Consider the following 15,855-nt stretch of genomic DNA (forward strand, 5'->3'; position numbering starts at 1 on the left):
CTGGCCGCGCTAGCCTATGGGGAGGGCACCCTGTTGCCCCTCCTGCGCCGCCTCTTCGCCTATATAAGCCCTTTCGACCTAAAAACGCGATACCAATTGACGAAACTCCAGAAAGACTCCAGGGGCGCCGCCGCCATCGCGAAACTCCAATTCGGGGGACAGAAGTCTCTGTTCCGGCACCCTGCCGGGACGGGGAAGTGCCCCCGGAAGCCATCTCCATCGACGCCATCGCCTCCATCATGCTCCGTGAGTAGTTCCCCCATGGACTACGGGTTCTAGCAGTAGCTAGTCGGTATTCTCTCCTCCATGTACTTCAATACAATGATCTCATGAGCTGCCTTACATGATTGAGATTCATCTGATGTAATCGGTGTTGTGTTTGTTGGGATCCGATGGATGATACATTATGATTAGTCTATCTATAAAGTTTGTGAAGTTATTGTTGCTGCAATCTTGTTATGCTTAATGCTTGTCACTAGGGCCCGAGTGGCATGATCTTAGATTTAAGCTCTATAATTATTGCTTAGATTGTATCTACAAGTTGTATGCACATGTCTATGTCCGGAACCAAAGGCCCCAAAGTGACAGAAATTGGGACAACCGGAGGGGAAGGCGTAGGTATGAGGATCACATGTTTTCACCAAGTGTTAATGCTTTGCTCCGGTACTTTATTAAAAGGAGTACCTTAATATCCAGTAGATTCCCTTGAGGCCCGGCTGCCACCGGCTGGTAGGACAAAAGATGTTGTACAAGTTTCTCATTGCGAGCACGTATGACTATATATGGAAAACATGCCTACATAATTAATAATCTTGATATTCTGTCTTAATGCTTTGAATCCTATCAATTGCCCAACTGTAATTTGTTCACCCAACACTTGTCACTTATTGCAGAGTTACCACTAGTGTAGATCGCTGGGAACCCCAGTCCATCTCTCATCATCATATACTCGTTCTATATGTCATTGGAAGTAGTATCAACTATTTTCTGGTGCCATTGCTCCTGTGTTACTGTTACTGCTGTTGTGTTACTGATACTATTGCTCTCATATTACTGCTGCTTTCACATCACCCCTGTTACCAGTGCTTTTCCAGGTGCAGCTGAATTGACAACTCAGTTGTTAAGGCTTATAAGTATTCTTTACCTCCCCTTGTGCCGAATCAATAAATTTGGGTTTTACTTCCCTCGAAGACTGCCGCGATCCCCTATACTTGTGGGTTATCAAGATTGTTTTCTGGCGCCGTTGCCGGGGAGGCATAGCTCTACTCATAAGTTCACCTGGGGAGTGATACGCGTGGTTGACGTATTGTCTTTCCGTTCGACACGCGTCCGTTGGGAACCCCAAGAGGAAGGTGTGATGCGCACAGCGGCAAGTTTCCCTCAGTAAGAAACCAAGGTTTATCGAACCAGTAGGAGTCAAGAAGCACGTTGAAGGTTGATGGCGGCGAGATGTAGTGCGGCGCAACACCAGGGATTCCGGCGCCAACGTGGAACCTGCACAACACAAACCAAGTACTTTGCCCCAACGAAACAGCGAGGTTGTCAATCTCACCGGCTTGCTGTAACAAAGGATTAGATGTATAGTGTGGAAGATGATTGTCTGCAGAAAACAAAGAGAACAAGATTGCAAAGAGATTGTATTTCAGTATAGAGAATTGGACCGGGGTCCACAGTTCACTAGAGGTGTCTCTCCCATAAGATAAACAACATGTTGGGTGAACAAATTACAGTTGGGCAATTGACAAATAGAGAGGGCATGACCATGCACATACATATTATGATGAGTATAGTGAGATTTAATTGGGCATTACGACAGAGTACATAGACCGCTATCCAGCATGCATCTATGCCTAAAAAGTCCACCTTCAGGTTATCATCCGAACCCCTTCCAGTATTAAGTTGCTAACAACAGACAATTGCATTAAGTATTGCGCGTAATGTAATCAATAACTACATCCTTGGACATAGCATCAATGTTTTATCCCTAGTGGCAACAGCACATCCATAACCTTAGAGGTTCTTGTCACTCCTCCAGATTCACGGAGACATGAACCCACTATCGAGCATAAATACTCCCTCTTGGAGTTACAAGCATCAACTTGGCCAGAGCATCTACTAGTAACGGAGAGCATGCAAGATCATAAACAACACATAGATATAAATTGATAATCAACATAACATGGTATTCTCTATTCATCGGATCCCAACAAACACAACATATAGAATTACAGATAGATGATCTTGATCATGTTCGGCAGCTCACAAGACCCGACAATTAAGCATAATGAGGAGAAGACAACCATCTAGCTACTGCTATGGACCCATAGTCCAGGGGTAGACTACTCACTCATCACTCCGGAGGCGACCATGGCGGCGTAGAGTCCTCCGGGAGATGAATCCCCTCTCCGGCAGGGTGCCGGAGGCAATCTCCTGAATCCCCCGAGATGGGATTGGCGGCGGCGGCGTCTCTGGAAGGTTTTCCGTATCGTGGCTCTCGGTACTGGGGGTTTCGCGACGAAGACTATTTGTTGGCGGAAGGGCAGGTCAGGGGGCCACACGAGGGGCCCAGGAGACAGGCCGGCGCGGCCAAGGGCTGGGCCGCGCCGCCCTACCTCCTGGCCACCTCGTGGCCCCACTTCGTTGACTCTTTGGTCTTCTGGAAGCTTCGTGTGAAAATAGGCCCCTGGGCATTGATTTTGTCCAATTCCGAGAATATTTCCTTACTAGGATTTCTGAAACCAAAAACAGTAGAAAACAACAACTGGCTCTTCGGCATCTTGTTAATAGGTTAGTTCCAAAAAATGCATAAATATGACATAAAGTATGCATAAAACATGTAGATATTATCAACAATGTGGCATGGAACATAAGAAATTATCGATACGTCGGAGACGTATCAGCATCCCCAAGCTTAGTTTCTGCTCGTCTCGAGCAGGTAAACGATAAACAAAGATAATTTCTGGAGTGACATGCCATCATAACCTTGATCATACTATTGTAAGCATATGTAATGAATGCAGCGATCCAAACAATGTAAATGACATGAGTAAACAAATGAATCATAAAGTAAAGAATCTTCATGAATAGTACTTTCAAGACAAGCATCAATAAGTCTTGCATAAGAGTTAACTCATAAAGCAATAATTCAAAGTAAAGGCATTGAAGCAACACAAAGGAAGATGAAGTTTCAGCGGTTGCTTTCAACTTGTAACATGTATATTTCATGGATATTGTCAATGTAAAGTAGTATAACAAGTGCAATATGCAAGTATGTAGGAATCAATGCAAAGTTCAAACAAGTGTTTGCTTCAAGTAAAAGAATGGTCCTTCAAAGAGGAAAGCATCGATTGCTATATTTGTGCTAGATCTTTGGTTTTGAAAACAAAAAACAATTTTGTCAACGGTAGTAATAAAGCATATGTGTTATGTAAATTATATCTTACAAGTTGCAAGCCTCATGCATAGTATACTAATAGTGCCCGCACCTTGTCCTAATTAGCTTGGATTACCGGGATTATCGCAATGCACATGTTTTAACCAAGTGTCACAAAGGGGTACCTCTATGCCGCCTGTACAAAGGTCTAAGGAGAAAGCTCGCATTGGATTTCTCGCTATTGATTATTCTCAACTTAGACATCCATACCGGGACAACATAGACAACAGATAATGGACTCCTCTTTAATGCATAAGCATGTAGCAACAATTAATTTTCTCATATGAGATTGAGGATATATGTCCAAAACTGAAACTTCCACCATGGATCATGGCTTTAGTTAGCGGCCCAATGTTCTTCTCTAACAACATGCATGCTCTAACCATTAGGTGGTAAATCGCCCTTACTTCAGACAAGACGAACATGCATAGCAACTCACATGATATTCAACAAAGAGCAGTTGATGGCGTCCCCAGGAACATGGTTATCGCACAACAAGCAACTTAATAAGAGATAAAGTGCATAAGTACATATTCAATACCACAATAGTTTTTAAGCTATTTGTCCCATGAGCTATATATTGTAAAGGTAGAGGATAGAAATTTAAAGGTAGCACTCAAGCAATTTACTTTGGAATGGCGGAGAAATACCATGTAGTAGGTAGGTATGGTGGACACAAATGGCATAGTGATTGGCTCAAGGATTTTGGATGCATGAGAAGTATTCCCTCTCGATACAAGGTTTAGGCTAGCAAGGCTATTTGAAACAAACACAAGGATGAAGCGGTGCAGCAAAACTTACATAAAAGACATATTGAAAACATTATAAGACTCTACACCGTCTTCCTTGTTGTTCAAACTCAATACTAGAAATTATCTAGACTTTAGAGAGACCAAATATGCAAACCAAATTTTAGCATGCTCTATGTATTTCTTCATTAATAGGTGCAAAGTATATGATGCAAGAGCTTAAACATTAGCACAACAATTGCCAAGTATCACATTATCCAAGACATTATAGCAATTACTACATGTAGCATTTTCCAATTCCAACCATATAACAATTTAACGAAGAAGAAACTTCGCCATGAATATTATGAGTAAAGCCTAAGGACATACTTGTCCATATGCAACAGCGGAGCGTGTCTCTCTCCCACACAAAGAATGCTAGGATCCATTTTATTCAAACAAAACAAAAACAAAAACAAACCGACGCTCCAAGCAAAGCACATAAGATGTGATGGAATAAAAATATAGTTTCATTAGAGGAACCTGATAATGTTGTCGATGAAGAAGGGGATGCCTTGGGCATCCCCAAGCTTAGACGCTTGAGTCTTCTTGATATATGCAGGGGTGAACCACCGGGGCATCCCCAAGCTTAGAGCTTTCACTCTCCTTGATCATGTTGTATCTTCTCCCTCTCTTGATCCTTGAAAACTTCCTCCACACCAAACTCAAAACAACTCATTAGAGAGTTAGTGCACAATCAAAATATACATGTTCAGAGGTGACATAATCATTCTTAACACTTCTGGACATTGCACAAAGCTACTGAAAGTCAATGGAATCGAAAAATCCATCGAGCATATCAAAACAGGCAATGCGAAATAAAAGGCAGAATCTGTCAAAACAGAACAGTTCGTAATGACGAATTTTATTGAGGCACCAGACTTGCTCAAATGAAAATTCTCAAATTGAATGAAAGTTGCGTACATATCTGAGGATCACTCACGTAAATTGGCATAATTTTTTGAGTTACCTACAGAGAATTTTGCCCAGATTCGTGACAGCAAATAAATCTGTTTCTGCGCAGTAATCCAAATCTAGTATGAACCTTACTATCAACGACTTTACTTGGCACAACAAAACACTAAACTAAGATAAGGAGAGGTTGCTACAGTAGTAAACAACTTCCAAGACACAAAATAAAAACAAAGGTACTGTAGTAAAAATATGGGTTGTCTCCCATAAGCGCTTTTCTTTAACGCCTTTCAGCTAGGCGCAGAAAGTGTGTATCAAGTATTATCAAAAGATGGTGCATCTACAGCGGGGTTTGGAGTTTTCTCAACCATGCATAGTATGTTGGATACATAAGTTTTAGCGGCTCCCTTTTCATTAGTCTTGGGCTTGCTACTCTCATCAAACAAATTTTCAGGAACAAGCCAAGCATAGTTATTTTCTAGTGCGTCATTCATCGCTAGGAGCTTACATGGTATTGGTGCTTTGATCTCCCCACCATCATTAATATTATTAGTGTACCTTATTCTCTCCATGTCCATCTTTTCAAGGAGACTAACAAAATTGGTATAAGAACCAAGCATCTTATATTTAATAAAGACCTTTTTAGCCTCTCTTGCTATACCACCAAATTCTCTAAGAAGGGTTTCTAAAACAAAATCTTTCTTTTCCCCTTCTTCCATATCACCGAGTGTAAGAAACATGTGTTGGATTATAGGATTGAGATTAACAAATTTAGTTTCCAACATGCGAACTAAAGCAGCAGCAGCAATTTCATAAGTAGGAGCAAGTTCTACCAAGTGTCTATCTTCGAAATCTTCAACGGTACTAACATGATTGAAAAATTCTTCTATATTATTTCTCCCAATTATAGACCCACGTCCTACCGGCATGTTTTTTACGGTAAAATTAAAAGGAAACATGTTGAAATAAGTAAAGTAAATGCAAGTAACTAATTTTTTTGTGTTTTCGATATAGCAAACAAGATAGCAAATAAAGTAAAACTAGCAACTAATTTTTTTGTATTTTGATTTAGTGCAGCAAACAAAGTAGTAAATAAAATAAAGCAAGACAAAAACAAAGTAAATATATTGGATTGTGGAGACTCCCCTTGCAGCGTGTCTTGATCTCCCCGGCAACGGCGCCAGAAATTTTGCTTGATGCGCGTGGTTGACGTATTGTCTTTCCGTTCGACACGCGTCCGTTGGGAACCCCAAGAGGAAGGTGTGATGCGCACAGCGGCAAGTTTCCCTCAGTAAGAAACCAAGGTTTATCGAACCAGTAGGAGTCAAGAAGCACGTTGAAGGTTGATGGCGGCGAGATGTAGTGCGGCGCAACACCAGGGATTCCGGCGCCAACGTGGAACCTGCACAACACAAACCAAGTACTTTGCCCCAACGAAACAGCGAGGTTGTCAATCTCACCGGCTTGCTGTAACAAAGGATTAGATGTATAGTGTGGAAGATGATTGTCTGCAGAAAACAGTACAACAGTATTGCAGTAGATTGTATTTCAGTATAGAGAATTGGACCGGGGTCCACAGTTCACTAGAGGTGTCTCTCCCATAAGATAAACAGCATGTTGGGTAAACAAATTACAGTTGGGCAATTGACAAATAGAGAGGGCATGACCATGCACATACATATTATGATGAGTATAGTGAGATTTAATTGGGCATTACGACAAAGTACATAGACCGCTATCCAGCATGCATCTATGCCTAAAAAGTCCACCTTCAGGTTATCATCCGAACCCCTTCCAGTATTAAGTTGCTAACAACAGACAATTGCATTAAGTATTGCGCGTAATGTAATCAATAACTATATCCTTGGACATAGCATCAATGTTTTATCCCTAGTGGCAACAGCACATCCATAACCTTAGAGGTTCTTGTCACTCCTCCAGATTCACGGAGACATGAACCCACTATCGAGCATAAATACTCCCTCTTGGAGTTACAAGCATCAACTTGGCCAGAGCATCTACTAGTAACGGAGAGCATGCAAGATCATAAACAACACATAGATATAAATTGATAATCAACATAACATGGTATTCTCTATTCATCGGATCCCAACAAACACAACATATAGAATTACAGATAGATGATCTTGATCATGTTCGGCAGCTCACAAGACCCGACAATTAAGCATAATGAGGAGAAGACAACCATCTAGCTACTGCTATGGACCCATAGTCCAGGGGTAGACTACTCACTCATCACTCCGGAGGCGACCATGGCGGCGTAGAGTCCTCCGGGAGATGAATCCCCTCTCCGGCAGGGTGCCGGAGGTGATCTCCTGAATCCCCCGAGATGGGATTGGCGGCGGCGTCTCTGGAAGGTTTTCCGTATCGTGGCTCTCTGTACTGGGGGTTTCGCGACGAAGACTATTTGTAGGCGGAAGGGCAGGTGGGGGGGCCACACGAGGGGCCCAGGAGACAGGCCGGTGCGGCCAAGGGCTGGGCCGCGCCGCCCTACCTCCTGGCCACCTCGTGGCCCCACTTCGTTGACTCTTCGGTCTTCTGGAAGCTTCGTGTGAAAATATGCCCCTGGGCGTTGATTTCGTCCAATTCCGAGAATATTTCCTTACTAGGATTTCTGAAACCAAAAACAGTAGAAAACAGCAACTGGCTCTTCGGCATCTTGTTAATAGGTTAGTTCGAGAAAATGCATAAATATGACATAAAGTATGCATAAAACATGTAGATATCATCAATAATGTGGCATGGAACATAAGAAATTATCGATACGTCGGAGACGTATCAGGGAGTACACTCTACCTCTCTCTCTGTTTTATTTTATTTTGTTTTGCTTAGTTTACTTTTGTCTAGTTTATTTGTGCTTAGTTTATTTCTGTCTAGTATTACTTTTTTTAGTTTACTTTTCTCTAGTTTCTTTTTGTCTTGTTTTATTTTTCTCATATACCCAAAAATCCATAAAAAATTGAAAAATCTAAAAATTAAAAACTGTTGTTATGGGGGAACCCATAACCTACGTGGAGCTTATAGAATATTATAATAATTATAGAGAATCAAGAACTGGTAAAGTAATGAGTGCTATGATAGAAAAATTGAATACAATCGCTAAAATCTTGCTTAAACGCCATGATATAAATTGTTGCTCTAAAGAGAATACTTAACATCTGAAATTTCAATGTGGCTTTAGTGAATAAGTTTTAATTAAGAACTATAATTGGAATAACTATATACATCTTGGGTTCGAAGAGGTAGAACAATTTGTCATATTTATGGGAGGCTCTGAGATAGAATCCTTCATGGTTAAAAATTATGAAACTTGTGTTGTTTGTAAGGACCTTAAAGATTATGTCTCTTCTATCCTTAATTTTTGCAATGAAAGCTACAGTGATAATCCTTATATCATTGATTATAAAGAGAGACTCATTAATGCACAAGAATGCACTCACAATTTGCAGGAACCCGTGGAAGAAGAAATTGATGAACCTGAAAGCTCATTGGATGAAAAAGAAGAGGAGAGTGATGAACAAAAGGAGGAAGAATGGATTAGCTACCCATGCCAACCTTCTAATGAGAGTAACTCTTTATCTCTTACACTATTTGATTGTCCTCCATGCTTACCAAAAGAGGTTGAATGTTATGTTCCTGTGGATTCTCTTGAAATAGTACCTATGAGTAAAACTTGTGAGAATAATTATGCTACTGTTATATATGATAATCCATGCTACTTTGATAAATCTTATGATAATGCTTTGTTTGTGCCTGATGTCGAAATGCATGGTACTAAAGAATTTTGCTTAGCAAATGTTTATGGTAAATCTCTAGATGATGGTCCTATGTTACTTGATAATATTAATTGTACTACTAATGAAAATAGGATTGGAGAATTCTTGACTTTATCTATGAGTCCCATACCTCTTGAGATTGATCAATCATCATGTTATATTATTGATAAAAGTGGATTTGAAAGTTTTAATCCCACTATTTTTGAGCTTGATAAAAATTATGTGTCTATGGATCATGAAAAGTATGCTGCATGTGATAGTTATATTGTTGAGTTTGTTCATGAAGCTACTGAAAATTATTATGAGAGAGGGAAATATGGTTGTAGAACTTTTCATGGTACTAAAACACCTCTCTATATGCTGAAAATTTTGAAGTTACTCGTGTTTTATCTTCTTATGCTTGTCACTTTGTTCTTCATGAATTTATTTGTGTACAAGATTCCTATGCATAGGAAGTGGGTTAGACTTAAATGTGTTTTGAACTTGCTTTTTGATGCTCTCTTTTGCTTCAACTCTCATTTCTTGCGAGTGCATCATTAAAACTGCTGAGCCCATCTTAATGGCTATAAAGAAAGAACTTCTTGGGAGATAACCCATGTATTTATTTTGCTACTGTTTTGTTGTGTTTTGGAAGTTGTTACTACTGTAGCAACCTCTCCTTATCTTTATTTTATTGCAATGTTGTGCCAAGTGAAGCCTCTAATCGAAGGTTTATACTAGATTTGGATTTCTGCGCAGAAACAGATTTCTATCTGTCACGAATTCTGGTCAGATTCTCTGTAGCTAACTCAGAAAAATCTTCCAATTTACGTGCGTGTTCCACAGATATGTACGCAACTTTCATTAGTTTTGAGTTTTCTGATTTGAGCAACGGAAGTACCTCTTTAAAATTCGTCTTTACTGGCTGTTCTATTTTGGCAGATTCTGTCTCTGTTTTTTGCATTGTCTCTTGTGGACTTTAAGCAAGGCTTTCTAGACGTGGAGAGCTGTAGCTAATGTTTTATTGAGTTCTTGCAATGTGTCACTACAGGACCAAGGTGGATTCAAATTTTTTGAGTACTAACCCCTCTAATGAAGTTTATGAGAAGTTTGGTGTGAAGGAAGTTTTCAAGGGTCAAGAGAGGAGGATGATATATGATCAAGAAGAGTGAAAAGTCTAAGCTTGGGGATACCCCCGTGGTTCATCCCTGCATATTTCAAGAAGACTCAAGCGTCTAAGCTTGGGGATGCCCAAGGCATCCCCTTCTTCATCAACTTATCAGGTTTCTTCTATTGAAACTATATTTTTATTCGATCACATCATATGTGCTTTGCTTGGAGCGTCTGTGTGCTTTTATTTTTGTTTTTGTTTGAATAAGATCGGATCCTAGCAATCCTTGTGTGGGAGAGAGACACGCTCCGCTTTTTCATATGAACACTTGTTCTTCGTTTTACTTTTAATGTTCAATGATAAAAGTTGGAAGCTACAATACTTATGGCTATTTGGTTGGAAACAGAAAATGCCTCATATTGACTTGGATAATTTGACACTTGGCAATTGTTTTGAGCTCTCAAGTAGATCATGATTAAGTTCTTGCATCATGTAGTTTAAACCTATTAGTGGAGAACTACCGTAGAACTTGTTGAAATTGGTTTGCATGATTGGTCTCTCTTAAGGTCTAGATATTTTCTGGTAAAAGTGTTTGAGCAACAAGGAAGACAGTGTAGAGTATTATAATGCTTGCAATATGTTCTTATGTAAGTTTTCCTGTACCGGTTCATACTTGTGTTTGCTTCAAACAACCTTGCTAGCCTAAGCCTTGTACTGAGAGGGAATGCTTCTCGTGCATCCAAATCCTTGAGCCAACCACTATGCCATTTGTGTCCACCATACCTACCTACTACATGGTATTTCTCCGCCATTCCAAAGTAAATTGCTTGAGTGCTACCTTTAAACAATTCAAAATTTATTATCTCTGATTTGTGTCAATGTTTTATAGCTCATGAGGAAGTATGTGGTGTTTATCTTTCATTCTTGTTGGGCAACTTTCACCAATGGACTAGTGGCTTCATCTGCTTATCCAATAATTTTGCAAAAAGAGCTGGCAATGGGATTCCCAGTCCCAAATTAATTAACAAAAATAGACACTCCTCCATGGTATGTGATTGTTGGACGGCACCCGAAGGATTCGGTTAGCCATAGCTTAAGAAAGCAAAGGTGGGGGGGAGTGTCATCATAATAAAACTAAAATAAAAAGGCACTCCTTCATGGTATGAGATTGTTGGCAGACACCCGAGGATTCGGTTAGCCATTGTTTGTGAAAGAAAGGTTGGAAGGAGTGCCACCCAAAAATAAAATAAAATGGGAGCCGCTCTTTGAAGGTTTGTCTGGCAAGGGGGTTAGAGTGCCCACTACCATTCGTTGACATCAACAAACACCTCTCAAAACTTTACTTTTATGCTCTCTTTATGTTTTCAAAACCATAGCTCGAGCACAAATATAGCAATCAATACTTCCTTCTGCGAAGGGCCATTCTTTTACTTTATGTTGAGTCAGTTTACCTACTTCCTTCCATCTTAGAAGCAAACACTTGTGTAAACTGTGCATTGATTCTTACATACTTACTTATTTGCATTCATCATATTACTTTATGTTGACAATTATCCATGAGATATGCATGTTGAAAGTTGAAAGCAACTGCTGAAACTTATATCTTCCTTTGTGTTGCTTCGATGCCTTTACTTTGAATTTATTGCTTTATGAGTTAACTCTTATGCAAGGCTTTTGATGCTTGTTTTGAAAGTACTCTTCATGAAAAGTTTTGCTATATGTTATCTATTTGTTAGCAACTATAGATCATTGCCTTGAGTCACTTCATTCATTTCATATGCTTTGTAATAGTATGATCAAGGTTATGTAAGTAGCATGTCACTACAGAAATTATTATTTTTATCGTTTACCTACTCGAGGACGAGTAGGAACTAAGCTTGGGGATGCTGATACGTCTCCAACGTATCCATAATTTCTGATGTTCCATGCTTGTTTTATGACAATACTTACATGTTTTGCTTGCACTTTACGATGATTTCATGCATTTTCCGGAACTAACCTATTAACAAGATGCCACAGTGCCAGTTCCTGTTTTCTGCTGTTTTTGGTTCCAGAAAGGCTGTTCGGGCAATATTCTCGGAATTCGACGAAACGAAGACCAGACATCATAATTCACCGAGACGGACCAGGACACCGAAGGGGAGTCAGAGGGGAGGCCTGGGGCCCCCACACCATAGGGCCGCGCGGGCCAGCCCCTAGCCGCGCCGGCCTATGGGGAGGGCACCCTGTTGCCCCTCCCGCGCCGCCTCTTCGCCTATATAAGCCCTTTCGACCTAAAAACGCGATACCAATTGACGAAACTCCAGAAAGACTCCAGGGGCGCCGCCGCCATCGTGAAACTCCAATTCGGGGGACAGAAGTCTCTGTTCCGGCACCCTGCCGGGACGGGGAAGTGCCCCCGGAAGCCATCTCCATCGACGCCATCGCCTCCATCATGCTCCGTGAGTAGTTCCCCCATGGACTACGGGTTCTAGCAGTAGCTAGTCGGTATTCTCTCCTCCATGTACTTCAATACAATGATCTCATGAGCTGCCTTACATGATTGAGATTCATCTGATGTAATCGGTGTTGTGTTTGTTGGGATCCGATGGATGATACATTATGATTAGTCTATCTATAAAGTTTGTGAAGTTATTGTTGCTGCAATCTTGTTATGCTTAATGCTTGTCACTAGGGCCCGAGTGGCATGATCTTAGATTTAAGCTCTATAATTATTGCTTAGATTGTATCTACAAGTTGTATGCACATGTCTATGTCCGGAACCAAAGGCCCCAAAGTGACAGAAATTGGGACAACCGGAGGGGAAGGCGTAGGTATGAGGATCACATGTTTTCACCAAGTGTTAATGCTTTGCTCCGGTACTTTATTAAAAGGAGTACCTTAATATCCAGTAGATTCCCTTGAGGCCCGGCTGCCACCGGCTGGTAGGACAAAAGATGTTGTACAAGTTTCTCATTGCGAGCACGTATGACTATATATGGAAAACATGCCTACATAATTAATAATCTTGATATTCTGTCGTAATGCTTTGAATCCTATCAATTGCCCAACTGTAATTTGTTCACCCAACACTTGTCACTTATTGGAGAGTTACCACTAGTGTAGATCGCTGGGAACCCCGGTCCATCTCTCATCATCATATACTCGTTCTATATGTCATTGGAAGTAGTATCAACTATTTTCTGGTGCCATTGCTCTGTTATTCTTTATTCGCTGTTATTCTTGATACTATTGCTCTCATATTACTGCTGCTTTCACATCACCCCTGTTACTAGTGCTTTTCCAGGTGCAGCTGAATTGACAACTCAGTTGTTAAGGCTTATAAGTATTCTTTACCTCCTCTTGTGTCGAATCAATAAATTTGGGTTTTACTTCCTTCGAAGACTGCCGCGATCCCCTATACTTGTGGGTTATCAGCGCTGCACTTTTTAGTGCATGTTTTTATCTTTTTTTTTGTAACACCTAAAATCTTGATAAATTCACAGTAGCTTTAACTTTTCATCCTCTATATGAGAAAAAATTGGCTAAAATTCCTGACGTGTCTAAGGGTCTGTTTATTTGTGTTGCATCTTTTGACAAGCAGTTGTAGCTGTTGGGCTGTGAAAAAGCAGCCCTGAGAAGCAGCTGTTGAAAGCAGAGATTTGATGTTTGATATGACAACTTTTTGTAGATGATGTTGTTGATTTTAGGAGTGAAATGTCTGGAATGCCCTGAGTGATTAATATCCTGTATAAATGTTGTTTTAACATAATTACCTTGTTTAGGTGAGTTTACATGTTTTTTGCCCAAAATAATTTTGTATCAGAATAATTTTGGTTAAATCTTAGTCCAATATATTAAACAAATTTTGAAAGTTGGTTATAATCTAAAAATAAGCAATATTTATTAGTAAGAAATGGCAATATGCATACATCAGCCGAGCATGTAGAGCTGAGTTTAATATCCATCGAGCATACATGCACAGATCCAACAGCAAGCTAGCATATACATCCGTCAAACCCGAACAAGGACATAAATGGAGATCTAGTGGCTAGTGCCTCGCCCTCAACCTGCGCGTAGATGAGGCGGTCGATCTGGCCAACAGCCTCGAGGTGGTCACAGCCCGAGGCGGCGGAGGCACGCGCATCCGGCTACAACGCGTGCTCATGGCGCTCCCGCGAGTTGTAGGAGTCCGGGAACGGGGCGGGGAAGACGAGCTTGCGAACTGGGGGCGGGGAATGGCAGCCGACGGCCGGAGTTGAGGCCGGGAACGACGCGGGGGAGGAGGCACTGGACGGAGGCGGCGGCTGACCCTAACCCTAACTCTCTGCCATGGAACATGATAGGGAGGAGGGGAGATGAGTAGGGGGCTATTGCCCATGTCGGGCAAGGTGGGGATTGTGAGGGCGGGCCGATTTTATTTGAGATGGAATTTTTTCGTAGTTTCTATGAAGTGTAGGGGCATTTTGGACGTTTGCAAGTCAGGAAGCGGGGGGAAGCTCGGGAAGCCCCTCTGAGGCTGCTTTCGCTCGCGACTGCTCGGCCAGTGCATATTACCACCGAGCTTTTGTACAAAGTTTTTCAATTGTGTTCTGTTTGTTTGAACTTATGATTTTAGACGCCAAAATCTTCCAATGTAGAAGCAGAAGCTCAAATAAATAGGGTCTTAGTGGTATAAATAATTCAGTTTTGTTGCAGCCAGCAGCAGGTGCTGCGCGCTGCTGCGTAGTGGGCACAGCTAGCGTCCAAACATCCTGACAAGTGACAAGCACTCAGGGACGAAGTATGGGTCACTCTCGCGTCAGATTCTTGGTGCTCGTGACTTTGTGTTTCATGACTCCACACGAGCACGTTCAACAGATAAGGCGTGCCTATTATAAGTCCACATCCTAATCTCCCTTAGAAAAAAACTACACCATCCTAATCGCATAGTAGAAAAAAACACCCTTCCTCAGATTTCCCTTCACGCATCCACCTTAAGGACTCTCACCTGCCATCGATCTAACCATGTCGCCGCCACCACCTCTTGCACGACAAGTCGACGAGCCAGCGAAGTCATAGATGTATCACCATTGATTTTAGAAGGAACCTGATTATGGTGGTTCATTTTCCATCGGGGTCTCACTAGAGTGTATGGTAATTTCTTCGATCGGCCATCGAGAACTCCATATCCCTAAAACTTCTGACAATTTATAAGATCGCTTCACCTGTTTTTCATTTTTCTTGGATCAGGATCGTGTGATCGATCTAGGCAGAAACGATAACGTACCCCTCTCGGGGCATTGGGTGCATGTTTATATAGCGATGGAAAAGGCCCCATCAGTGGAAAATACATGAAGGATACGTGGATGAGGTGGAGTACTACTTCATACTCAATACGTATAAATAGAAAATACATAGATGTATAACAACCCTCCTTAATAAAAACCTGCTGAAAGTTTGAGATTACGTTTAAAATCATCAAGACTCTTCACAGCTAAAGCCTTGGAGAATCCATCTGTAACTTGGTCTTTGCTTTAAATGAACTTGATATCCATCAATTTATTAGCAACTCGCTCTCGAACAAAATGGTAATCAATATCAATGTGCTTTGTTCTAGCATCAAAAATGGGATTAGCTGAAAGATAGGTAGCACTCGAATTATCACACCATAAACATAGTTTTTCCCTGAGAACAACACCAAGTTCTGCAAGAAGAGCTTCAACCCAATTAAAACAGTAGTGGCATTTGCTATTGCTTCATATTCAGAGGAGCTGGTGCCAGCAGAATATTCATGGCCATTATTGTTATCGGCCGACAACTGCGTGGTGGCAGATGTCGTGTATGAATCCGGTGGCGTTGGCTGGCCAGAAGGTG

The sequence above is a fragment of the Lolium perenne genome, chromosome 1 (genome assembly GCF_019359855.2).
Source record: "Lolium perenne isolate Kyuss_39 chromosome 1, Kyuss_2.0, whole genome shotgun sequence".
Taxonomy (NCBI): Eukaryota; Viridiplantae; Streptophyta; class Magnoliopsida; order Poales; family Poaceae; genus Lolium; species Lolium perenne.